This window comes from Rhineura floridana, chromosome 1, assembly GCF_030035675.1.
Source record: "Rhineura floridana isolate rRhiFlo1 chromosome 1, rRhiFlo1.hap2, whole genome shotgun sequence".
NCBI lineage: Eukaryota > Metazoa > Chordata > Lepidosauria > Squamata > Rhineuridae > Rhineura > Rhineura floridana.
The window spans coordinates 163996849-164010098 of NC_084480.1; the positions used below are offsets into that span (position 1 = coordinate 163996849).

At 42.0% G+C, this 13250-nt stretch overlaps 1 protein-coding gene across 16 annotated transcripts in view; it reads left to right on the top strand.

Annotated features, from left to right (window-relative positions):
* Positions 1-4759: 4759 nt before the first annotated feature.
* PRRC2C (proline rich coiled-coil 2C) overlaps positions 4760-13250 on the top strand; it is a 120243-nt gene continuing 111752 nt past the window's right edge. For 13 of the 16 annotated variants that reach the window (XM_061583770.1, XM_061583877.1, XM_061583837.1 and 10 more), the window contains exon 1: positions 4761-4873. The gene's annotated coding sequence lies outside the window, so the exon portion shown is untranslated. Of the gene's footprint in view, positions 4874-13250 lie in introns of all 16 variants that reach the window. The other 3 variants (XM_061583906.1, XM_061583916.1, XM_061583925.1) reach the window with 1 other exon arrangement.

The following is a 13250-nucleotide window of genomic DNA, read 5'->3' on the forward strand; positions in this document are numbered from 1 at the left end:
AGGATTGCTCACATCCTCCCCAAGTTTTTGGTGGTAATTATTGGGCACAAAAACAAAACAACTAGAAAATGCTTAAAATATGCATGAAATATGTGTACTAGCCCTATGCTGATCCGCAGGGCTAGGGTTCCATGCATTACCTGCTCAGTTCTGGTCTATGTGGCAGAGTCCATGAAATGAGCCCTGAAGGATTGCACATATTCCATGATGAGTCTGTCATGTCAAGTACGAATTATCCTATGGATGGGGACCTGTGGGCTCTAGTCTTGCCACCTCCTCCTGTTTTCTTTCTTGCCTCTGACATGATTGTTACTGGCCCGACCCAAAATACAAGTTTTAAATCATGGTGGTCAATTCAACATTATACATGTCCGAACTTGAACTGTCACCTTCTGTTTCCTTGTGAGCTTGCTGCTGTGGCTTCCACTGTTGTATGCCCAGCTAGTGCCCCCCTACCTGCCCCTGGCAAATAGCTCTGTTCTGTCACACAGACATTACTTTTTTGGGGGGAGGGAGAGTTAAACTCTTCTTGTAGGGAGCAGGCAGCATTTTGCCTCATGAGCTGTGGGTGTTAAGAACATAAGAACATAAGAAGAGCCTGCTGGATCAGGCCAGTGGCCCATCTAGTCCAGCATCCTGTTCTCACAGTGGCCAACCAGGTGCCTGGGGGAAGCCCGCAAGCAGGACCCGAGTGCAAGAACACTCTCCCCTCCTGAGGCTTCCGGCAACTGGTTTTCAGAAGCATGCTGCCTCTGACTAGGGTGGGAGAGCACAGCCATCACAGCTAGTAGCCATTGATAGCCCTGTCCTCCATGAATTTGTCTAATCTTCTTTTAAAGCCGTCCAAGCTGGTGGCCATTACTGCATCTTGTGGGAGCAAATTCCATAGTTTAACTATGCGCTGAGTAAAGAAGTACTTCCTTTTGTCTGTCCTGAATCTTCCAACATTCAGCTTCTTTGAATGTCCACGAGTTCTAGTATTATGAGAGAGGGAGAAGAACTTTTCTCTATCCACTTTCTCAATGCCATGCATAATTTTATACACTTCTATCATGTCTCCTCTGACCCGCCTTTTCTCTAAACTAAAAAGCCCCAAATGCTGCAACCTTTCCTCGTAAGGGAGTCGCTCCATCCCCTTGATCATTCTGGTTGCCCTCTTCTGAACCTTTTCCAACTCTAGAATATCCTTTTTGAGATGAGGCGACCAGAACTGTACACAGTATTCCAAATGCGGCCGCACCATAGATTTATACAACGGCATGATGATATCGGCTGTTTTATTTTCAATACCTTTCCTAATTATCCCTAGCATGGAATTTGCCTTTTTCACAGCTGCCGCACACTGGGTCGACATTTTCATCGTGCTGTCCACTACAACCCCGAGGTCTCTCTCCTGGTCGGTCACCGCCAGTTCAGACCCCATGAGCGTATATGTGAAATTAAGATGTTTTGCTCCAATATGCATAATTTTACACTTGTTTATATTGAATTGCATTTGCCATTTTTCTGCCCATTCACTCAGTTTGGAGAGGTCTTTTTGGAGCTCTTCGCAATCCCTTTTTGTTTTAACAACCCTGAACAATTTAGTGTCATCAGCAAACTTTTGTGTTGGAAATGTCTGTATTTTTGCCATATGTCAAAAGTGTGGCTGTTTACAGATTGTGTGTGTACTTCCAAGGAACTCAAATCCCTGACTTGAGCAGGCTGTGGATTGCATTGCTGAGAAGGTCCTGTGGTATCTAAGTGTCTGCCAGGTAATGTAGCAGAGTGATGGCATGAAGGTATTCTGACTCTGTTGTGCATGGATTGATGTGTGATGACAATTACATTCATAGGCAAGGTGCAAAGAAAAGTTAGCATCTTCTGTACCATCAATAATATGGATAACTTACTGGGTCCCTTTCCTAGTTGCATATATTATAACAAGAGTGTAGGTGCTTTCAGACTGTTGCTATTTCCAGATAGGATTCAATCACATACCAGCAAATACCAGCACAGTTATAGTTCATTGGGAGATCTTACACAACAAATCCACTTCTCCCAAAAAACTGGACTTTTGCAATAAGAAAAGTGACAGTAAAATGCACTGGAAAGTGTGGGAAAACAAACTCTGATGCAACATTCCCACAAACAAACCAGAATGTATGCTCATTAAATAGCCAACGTTGTCTAATCTCCCTGAAAACAAATCACAATGAATGCTTAATAAACAGGTTGCCTGGAAGTGCCCTGTCTTATATATCTGCATATTAATGAAATAGTTGCATATTTTAAGGGAATTCAAATCAAAGTTGTTTTTTTAAAAATGTGCTATCAAGTTCAATACAGTTTTCAGCTGGAGGCTTGAGAAACTGTGATGTACACAGTCCCTCTCACGTCAAGAGTCTCTGCTGATCATTTTATTGTTTTTTTAATCACAGAGCAAGTTCAAAATTTCTAAATGTAGCCATTTTGCTTAGACCAGCCTTTTTCAACCAGTGTGCCTCCAGATGTTGTTGGACCACAACTCCCATCAGTCTCAGCCAGCATTGCCAGTGGTCAGGAAAGATGGGAGTTGTGGTCCAGCAACATCTGGAGGCACACTGGTTGGGAAAGGCTGGCTTAGACTATAGTTGCTTTTTTTATTTACTCGCAACCTTCTAATGAACTTATGTATTTTACATTCTGTAGCATTTTAAATTTTATTTGTAATCAGTTGACTGTAAATTATATGTGATTTGATTTTCTGCTAACATTACAAATTATATTTGATTTGATTTTGCAGTATCATTACTTGCACATGTGTAACCTTCTGATAGTAAAAGCAAGAAGTTCAAATAGACCTTAATAAATCTTACTTTATGATGGCATCTCATTGGCACTTTACTCTCTGGAAAATTCATAAGGGCTATGACAGCATTGATGGTAAATGTTGGTTTACAGAGTCAGGAAAGGAGAAGATAACATTTCTGGTGGAAATGCAACTGTACTGAGGAGGTATTGCTATTTACCCTCTACTGCCGCTACTGCTCATTTGCCTGCAGTTTCCCTTGCCATGAGAAGGCAGTGGGCGGCAGCAGTGACCACAGCTTGGAAGTAATCCGTTACTTGTAATTCATTACTTTTTTGAGGAACGAGCAAGTAATTCCTTTACATTTTGATTGTAATAGAACTAGGAGTAATGTTATTACTTTTGTGGAGTATTTATGATGTTTCCAGCATTACTTTTGGGCATTACTGGGTGGGGATGGAAGTCTTCTGCTCCTCTGATTTGTGGCTGAAAACCATGTGCCTCAAACTGGGCTTCTGTGCAGCGTCGCTTTTCCCTCATGCTCTGTGGATGGGTAGGAGGTGATGAGGGAAGAGGTGGAGAGTGAGATGGGGTGGAATGGAGTGGAGAAAACAATTGTTTAAAAAAATGGATGGTGGTAGTGAAGAATGGAGTGGAGGGAGAAAGGAGCTGGAGGGCAAGAACATGGATAAAGGTGAAGAAAGAGGCAGCAGCAGAATGGAGATAAAGAACTATGGAGGTGAAAGATGATGTGTGTGTGTGAATACTGTGTTTGCACGTGGCACACAAAGTGGGCTCCACCACCCTCTCTGTCTACTGTGCTGCATTTGCAGTATGTGTGGGGGTTTTTTTGCATCTCAGGGGAAAATGTTTGCTTGGGTGAGTGTCCCTTAGTTGGTGGCAGGGCAGGGTCTGGGAGGTGGTTAAGTGAAAGAGATTATGCTTACTGGCTGAGAGGGGGGGTTGCACTTGGTTTGATGTGCAAAGATCTGAATAGTGGCCTCTGCTTTTGTCCCCACCTCCCTTACCAGCAGAGGGACCACCATTGCTATCTTACGGATAAAAATAATTATTCTACCTCTGTATGTGTGTGTTTATTTTTAATGTTTTAGGCCAATTAGATGTGCAGCAGCCAAGGCCAGCACCTTGTAGACATTTTTTTTAAAAAGTAACTGAAATGTAATTGTAGTGATTACTTTTGAGAAAAAGTAATCAGTTACTTTCAGCGTAATTGTAATGGTAATTACTACTTTTCTGGGCCATGCATTTGTAACTGTAATTTATTACTTTTTAAAAGTATTACTTCCAAGCTTTGGCAGTGACAATGGAGAGAAGGCACTACCAATGCCATTCACATCTCATGGTGAAGAAAAGGGGGGCATGGTGGCAATGGGAGGAGGCAGGTTGTGGGATGAGCCCGCCTCTCATTTTTAAGGGGACCCACAGAGACATTTTTGCTGGGAGCCAGCCATGTGCATTAGCACAGCTTAGCAATTGTCCTGGAAAGTTGTGAAATATTGTTCCACAAAAGTTAGCAGAGGCAGAGATGGGATGAACATCTGTTAAGTATAATCCTTCCATTTCAGGGGCTTTGGCCTTTTGCTCCTAGGGCCAATCACACACAACTTTTATCTAAAATCCTAGTGGTCCCTTGGTGATAAAGTTAGTACAAATTGAACTTTTTATGTGAAAACCTTTCAAAAATCAGTAAGACTGCTCAGGCTAATTTGTCTTGTCACGGGACCAATAAATCATGCCAAAATTCCCTGAAAAAGTCAGCTTGAGATTCCAGTACCACAATCTGTTGGCCGATTTTAAAGTTACCTTTCAACAATAGACAGCAATCCACAACCCAGCTCTGCACCCTACACTACAGTTCCTGCAGTTTCCTATAGGTGGCGAAAGCGCCACTCTGGCTTGGTTCAATCCTCGGGTCCTGTTTGCAGGAAGCGGCCCAGCCAGAGCAGTACCCCCGGTCACGTGGCTCACAGCCACCGCGTGCGTGGTGAGGTCAGACGCTGTTAGGCGCCGCCGGTTTGGCTGCCCGCCCGCCATCTTGGCCCGCTCTGTGTGGAAGCGACTTGGGCGGTTGCTTCGGCCTCGGTAAGTGTGCGTTTGAGACAGCCTTACGTGGGGTTAGCGGTGGGGAAGGGAATGAAAGGAAAGGAGTATGTAAAACTGATGTTGGCGGCCGTTAAAAGCCTCGGCGCGGAGGCCGCACGAGGGCCCTTGTCTGGCCTGAAGTAAGGGCGGTGGGCCCCGGCCGAACTCGAGAACGGAGGAGGGAGGGAAAGGGGGAACCGTTCTCCTTTGTCCCCCTTCCCGAATTGGGCTGTGGAATCTGATGGGCGATCTGGAACGGGATGCTGCGTCTTCTCTTTCTGGTTCCCAATCGGGCTTGGTGACGGGAGGGGAAAGGGGTGGGGGAACGAAGGAACTGGAAATGCGGTTTTTTTACATATCCGGTCTTTTTCACTTTGAAGATTCCAGAGCCGTTTCTTGCCTCCCCAATTCTCCAGCTCCTTCGATGGCCCTCCTTATCGTTTTCTTCTCTTTTCCCTTAACTTCCGGCCTTCCTCTCCCTCCCGATTCCTTCCTTGTGAGGAAAATGAGTATCTTCTCTGACTAATCCGAGTCTAGGGTTACTCAAGGCTGCAGTCCCAGTATGCCCACTTAAATTGGCAGTAAGTTCCATTGATCACAGTGAAACTTACTTCTGGGTGAATATGCAATCGAACGGGCTGCAAATCTTTGTACCTGGGAATAGACCCCAATTAATTCGATGGGCTGGGTTCTTTTTGCAGGTAGGCTAAGGTTTCGTTAACTACAGCCCACTCAAGGATACATTTATTTGCTTAGTTATAACAATTTCTGTCCCATGTTCCTCCCTGGCAGCTAACAACGCCAAATCAGATGAAATCACGGCCAGTAATTAAAATGACAGTGATAAAAATGACAATGCCTAAATGTATCTTTACTTTTCCTGGACAAACATCAGTGTCTTTAAAATATACCTGAACATGGCTAGGGAGGGAATGTCTTATCTTTAACTGGAATGAGTTCCAGAGTTGAGGTGCTGCCACAGAGAAAACCTCTCACAATCATCCCCTCCTCTGCAGTGGTGGTACTGCAAGAAGGGCCTCTCCTCTGAACAGTCATAAACTTCAGGTTGGGATATATGAAGAAACGTGTTTCTTCAAGTACTTGGGTCCCAAGGGCCATGAAGTCCTTAGATGGCAGATATCTGTGTGTGTGGGAGAGAGAAAGTAGGGTAGTGATTGCTGGGGAAGAAAGAGAGATCTGTTTCCTGCCTGAGGATAACACCTATGCTATTGACAAAATGGGCTATGGACTGGACATGGAGGTCTTCACTGGAGGCTTTTCTTGGAGAAAATGTAAACTTGCTCTTTGGTTCGCACAATTTTATTACTTCCAACACTTTGAAGGTGATGCTCTCCCAGTGGCTTTTGCTGCATTCTTTTCAGCAACCACTGCTGATAGTTTTGAGTCTGGCACAAATCTGTGGTGGTCCTTGACATTTGCTGGTTAGTAATTATTGCCACATAATGAAGTCAGGCTGCCTTCCTTAGCAGAAACTAGGGTAACAATGTGGCTACTACACATTGAGTGGTATTTAAGGAGAGGAAGGCAGGCTTAGGCCTAGGCTGTGTGACATCAGTATGCAATAAGTGTGGCAGGGGAAGAACTTGGGATGGGGTATATAGTGAAGATGTCCTATAAAAGCTATTGTTGGATATAATCAGACACCATACCAGCCTCCTTTAAACTATCTTGCATAATCTAGCAATGTGTTCTAATTGGACTCACAACAATTTTTGACTTGCTTTGATAGCCAAGCCAAATACTGTGGTGGTTGGGACTTTGCCCCTCCCCTTGTCACTGACCTTAGGCTGCACCTCTGTGCAAGGTCAGGGTGCAGGACAACACTTGACTCCTCTCCCTAGCTCCAGGTTGAGCTCTGCACCATACACCAGGTCACAAATCAGTACAGTTTCCAATAAGTTCTCTGCTGCCTTTCCCTGCTCTGGAGGTGGAAAGAGTAGAAGGAATGTGTTGGTTTGGCCAGTCTTCTATTTAAGCACCAGGCAATTAGTTATCAGTGACCAGGACTTCTGTTCAGATGAATGGATGGACCTGGTGGAGAAGGCATGGAGTGTCCCATTTCTCACTGATGCTTACCATGGGAAGTTAACAGGTTGCTTGAGGAGGGAACCCCAGCACAAAGATGTAGCCAGTGACAGCTTTGGTTTAAATTTGGGTGGGAGACTACATGTGCCTGCTGTAGAATAAACAGGTGTGGGAAACACTGAAAAACGATACTGTTCACAATGTTTTCCTTCTGGAAAGGAAAGGGGCTTCCCCTCTGCCCAGTGCCCACCCACCCAATCTCTTTCCCTCCCTGCCCCACCCTACCCCACCCCAAGTCAGTTTCAACTATCCTAAGCGTGATTGCACAGGAGTAAATCCCATTGAACTAAAAAAGCATGCAAATGATCAAACCTTCCCCCTCCCCCCCATCACCTTTCCATCCATGTCTCCTCTGCCAGGCCCCAGCTTTGCCATTTAGTAACTTTTGAGAGCTTATTGCAAGGCTGGGTTTGGACCTTTGCTGTTGAAGCACTCTAAATGATTCAGCAGTTCACTGGCCAATGAAACCCCAGCTTTCCTCCCATCCTCGGAGAGGGAAAGGGGATTACTGTTCAGCTGTGGAAACAATTTCCAAAACACACCTGTGCTGTTCCAAAGTTGGGAGGAAGGCTGTGGCTTGTCATGCACACCAGAGTATGAAAAGCAAAATGTGGGTTATAATAATAAAGGTAGTAATACTCAAGAAGTCAGGAATGGGGAAATTGTGGCCCTCCAGATGTAGTTGGAGCTCAGCTCCTACCATCCCTAACTGTTGGCTGTGCTGGCTGGCGCTAATGGAAGTTGGAAGTCCTACAACATCTGGAGGGCCACATGGCCCTCATCTCTGCTTTTAAGTCCAATTCTGTAATATTTGTAGCAAGATTAGAGCCATTTCTAATTTTCTTACCTATAAACTTTTACTGTGGGATGTCTGAATACACTTTTATCAATTATCTTTGCTGCTGTATTCTAGTATTTGTTTAAGTTTATTGGGCAATCTTTTGGTTCAGACATGGTTTGGTATTACATTATCACAACTCTTGTGCTTGTGTGCACTCTTCTCCCTGTCTTAATCAATTACTTCCACTTTCATGGAAGTACACATAGGAAGTTCCATACAGTTATTATGTCTTCACCAGCAAACTGTCCCTCAGAGTTTGGATTGCAAACCATGACCCGATACAGGATTACAATCCAGTTTGCCAGTTTACATAGGAAACTGACTTATACTCAAACAGTTAGTCCATCTAGCTCACTATTGTCTACACAGACTGGCAGTGGCTCTACAGAGTTTCATTCAGGGGCATTCCCCATTCTGCTTGGAGGTGCCAGAGATTTGCACCTTACACCTTGTGCATGGAAAACAGATGCTCTGCCACTGAGCTACAACCCTTCCCCAGTTGGATGTAACCAATTAAAACTGGAATGGGGAACCTCCAGCCTCCCAGTCAGTCATGACACACACACACACACCCCCTGGAGTCCAGCTTGTCCCATGAGCCCATTTTTCTGAAACCACACCTACCAGCTCATCAACCTGTGTCAACTAGTGATGTCAGCTGATGGGCAGGAGGGCAGGGTTTAATTCTGCATTGACTGCATGATCTTTTCCCCGCAGAGATCACACAGCCAAGGCAGCAGGATTTAATTGCTGCCCATCAGCTGAGCAGGGATTAAAGCACTGTGCAAAAGCCCCCTTGGAAGCAGCTTGCGCACATGAGGTGCTTCAAAGAGACTTTTGCAAAGCCTCCTGTTTGCTCAGGCAGGCCCGTAGTGGCTGTCTTAAAGCCTGTTCATGTTATTAAGTATAACAACAACAACAACAACAATAATAATTTCCAAGTCTCTCTGCATTTCTTTTTTAAATCTCAGAATGGGAGAAAGGAGTCTTGGAAAAGGCTTTTGCCAGTCTCCCCTCTTTCCCTTTTAAGTTCACGATCGTGGAGATTTAAGGGCAGCACAAGGGGGTGGCCCTGCAAAGCACAAGGGGTTTTTGCAGGTGGGTGGCTCTGCAAGGCAGATAAGGATCTGACCCATCGAGCCAACACAAAGTGCATGAAGGGTGCAGAGGAAATGCATGAGCATATAGCTCGTTCATGTAATGCCAAACCATGGTTTGATGCTTCATGTGAATCAACCCAGTGTCTTTTTGATGCATGAATAATCACTGAGTGGGGCAATTATATAGATTGCAGCCAATTGTACCAGGAGGTCACTGACATGCACTTAGTTGCTTTGGATGTGCTGGCCATCATTCTATCTGCTTCAGATGCAATCCAGGGAAAATAGAAGAAAATAAAAGAAAGGTATTCCCAGTATCTTTACAGAACTGTCAGAATCTTTTTTTCAATGAGCGTGTGCTTAACTCCAGTCTGCGGTTTCATCCAAGCCAACAAACTGTGCTTTACAATGGCTTGATTTACATGGCATGGTAAGCTAGATATTATTCAGCTCCAACTCTCATCAGCCACAGGCAGCATAGCCCATTCTCAGGGATGATGGGAGTTGTAGTCCAACAACATCTGTAGGGTACCAAGTTGGCTACCCCTTCTATATGCTTTCAGTGACTTCCTTCCTTCCTTTCTTTTTTTTAATATCCCTGCTAACATTCAAAAGGGGTCTCTGTATTCTATTCAAATGAAGAAAAGACTGTTGCTGTACTATAACGCATGAAGTTGTTTCTTAAAGAATTGGAACATATGTATTAATTATTTTCACTTGTTTTCTTTGATAGGACAATGTGTGATAGGAAAGCTGTTGTGTTAAGTAAAAACCAGATGTTTTTCCATTTTTTCTGCATAGAGAGGATTTGTAATTTTTTGACATATTATTTTATTAGTATGTTATTTTCTTGTATACTTAAATAAAGCTTTCAACAAGATACCTCACCAAAGAGTCCTCAGTAAGCTTAGCAGTCATGGAATAAGAGGAGAGGCCCTTTTATGGATCAGGAATTGGTTTATTAGCAGGAAGCAAAGAGTAGGGATAAATGGACAGTTCTTCAAATAGAGGGATGTAGAAAGTGAAGTCCCCCCAGGATTAATATTGTTGCCTGTGCTTTTCAACTTGTTCATAAATAATCTAGAGTTAGGGGTGAGCAATGAGGTAGCCAAGTTTGCTAATCATACTAAATTGTTCAGGGTTGTTAAAAGAAAAAGAGATTGCACTCTCCCAACTGAGTGAATGGGTGGTAAAATGGCAAATGCAATTCAATGTAAAGTGTAAAGTGATTTATGTTGGGGTGAAAAATCTTAAATTCACATATACGCTCATGGAGCCTGAACTGGTGGTGACTGACCAGGAATTAGACCTTGGGGTTGTAGTGGATAGCTCAATGTAAATGTTTTTTTAATTTATTTATTATTTGATTTATATCCCACCCTTCCTCCCAGCAGAAGGAATTTAAAAAAAATAATTTAAAAGTGCACATCAATTCAATTACATGATAATTAAATGTAACAAATATATAATTTAATTTCTCATCTTTTCTTCTTGTTACAAGGTATGGCAGCATACAGCTTTATTCCTAAATCTGCTATACCCAATTCTTCCGGAGTATGATTTCTTCTCTATTCATTTTATAAGGCTGCAGTATCGCAGTTAATTTATGACCTCCAGTTGATCCCAAATTTCCTAATCTGTTGTTTTTCTTGGGCTTCTAGCGTCCTTCCATGTTGTAGCAAAAATATCCTAGTCATAGTCATTATATATCAAATCTGTTTGGTATCTTTTAAAACTCTTCTGTCCTTGTGTATCATTTAGTAGGCAAAAGAATGGATCTACTAATACTTAAACATTATCTTCTACCATTTTCCAAAAACGCTGAAGTTTACTACGTCTCCACCACATATGGAAGAAATCGTCCTTTGGCTGTTAACACATCCATTACTTTCCTACTCCTGATTTACTTATCTTACTTTTCCGTGGATTCCAATGCTATTGAACTGCTAACTTTATACAGTTTTCTTTATACTCAAAGGGAAGCTCGGAGGGTGGCAACAAGGGAGAGGGCCTTCTCAGTGGTGGCCCCCAAATTATGGGATGATCTCCCTGATGAGGTGCACCTGGCGCCAACACTGTTATCTTTTCCGTGCCAGGTCAAGACTTTTCTCTTCGCCCAGGCATTTTAGCTAGTGTTTTAAATTGTTTTTATATTGTTTTAAATTTTAAAATTGTGTTTTAAATTGTTTTTAAAATATGTGTTTTAAATTGTATATTTGTTTTAATGTTTTTGATTGCTGTAAACCACCCAGAGAGCTTCGGCTATGGGGTGGTATACAAGTGCAATAAATAAATAAATGAATGAATGAATGAATGAATGATGTTGCAATTGAAAAATTAGAACACTTTTGCAACAAGAACCGCCATACCTATCTGGGAATCTCTGTTCATATCTGTATCCATTTTATCATGTAGCTGTGTACATTTGTTCTATATTTTTAAATGACGATTTGATGCATCTTTGAGAAACGCCCAGGCTTGTGAATCTAATAACATTTCAAATTTGGTCTTATTTCTCCAGATCTCTGGCTTTATAATCAATCTACTAAGAAAAGTCCAAATTTGCAAATACTGATAACTGGGAGTCCCTGATTTAAATTTAGCTTTCACTTGTTCCACTGTTTGTAAATCTTTCCTCTTAAAAGGTCTCCAACCTCTTTTTCTTCCATATCTGGAAGTTTTCTAATTGTCCTTTCAAATTTAATCTTTCATCATGTAATAAGAAAGCTAAAAGAGAGAATTAGGCTATAGCACCTGTTTTTACTTGTCTGTTATATAAGATACTCCTCCATACAGGGATTTCCTATCTTTTTTATTTATCCACAATAGATTTCTGATATCAGTTTTAACTAAACATTCTTCCATTGGCCTATTATATCTCTCATTTGTGTTGTACCATTGCATCAGTCATATTGGTTCTGATACATCAGAATAACTACTTGCGTCTCAAATTCCTAGTCCTCTTTCCTTTTTTATTCCTTCCCAACTCTCCTGGGTGCACTTTTTTTTCCCCTTTCCATATAGATCTATCTATTTATCTACCATTCTGTTGTAGCAATTTAACCTGGGCACTAACAAATTTTGTAGTAAAAATAAAATCCCAGGGAGTGCATTTATTTTTATGATGTTAATTCTCTCCAATGGAGATTGGCTTGCCTTTTCCCAGTTCGACAAATCTTTCTGAATCTGTTTTTGTAGATTATGGTGATTGATTTTATATAATTCTCACAATTCTGCTGCAGTATGTATTGCCAGATACTACACACAAGCACAGCTTTTGATGGTTTTTATCCAGCTGTCATATTTACTCATCCCCATTTCAAAATTCAGAGGGAGTAGTTCACTTTTAGTTACATTTATTTTATAGCCTGAGATTTTTGCATAGCTTTTTTTTCCCCTAACCCTTCTGCTGAGTCTTTCACATTTATTTAAAGTATTACCATATTATCAGTGTATAAACTTTATATTCTGTATGTCCAGTATGGATGCCTTGTATCTTTTTTGCTGCCTATTTTTTGCATTTTGACAAATTTGTAGGGCAGTGCAATATCTCAGAGAGGAGGTCAGGTCTCCTGCTCCCCTGGTGCATTCACTATAGCTGCCCAATGTCCCTGCTTTTTAATATTTGATAGGAATATCTGTTGGCTATAGGTACGTTCTTAAACTGCAAGGTTTTTTGCCTATTAGTGAATTTTCTTTTGAGTCACACCAGCAGCTATGTGATGTTATGGCTCTCTTTGCTTTGACAGCAAAATAGATTAGTAAGAAAGAATTAGACAAAATAGGCATAAACTGTATTGGAGATTCAGAATTTTAAGCTGAAGCTGAGTTTGCCTATTGTAATTTACCTGTATTGCTCTGTAATGGTTTGAAATATTACTTTCTGTACACTTATATTGTATATTTTATGCAAGCCAGACATACCGGCACAAAAGCAGTGGTAATCTTCCTTTTTCTTTGCCTTGATGGTATTATGAATGATTCAGCAAATGCTGACACAAACCTTCTGTTACCTGGCATACAGTCACAAATGTTTGTTTTCCTTTTCAGTTTATGATTTGTAAATTGGGAGCCATGTAACCGTTGACTCCACACACTACATACCACCATAGCCTTTTTGCATTGTTGGAACCATGAATGGGGGCTATAAAATGTTTTGAATGTTGGACCTTTCGCAGAACATCACAAGCGCCGTGTGCAACTAATGCAGAACTTGGTTGCTAGGCAGCTTGTGAGGGCAAACTACCACCAGCATATAACACCTTGACTGTGGGATCTGTATTGGCTACCAAACTGCTACCAAGTTTTTGGCATTAACCCTATGTAGTTC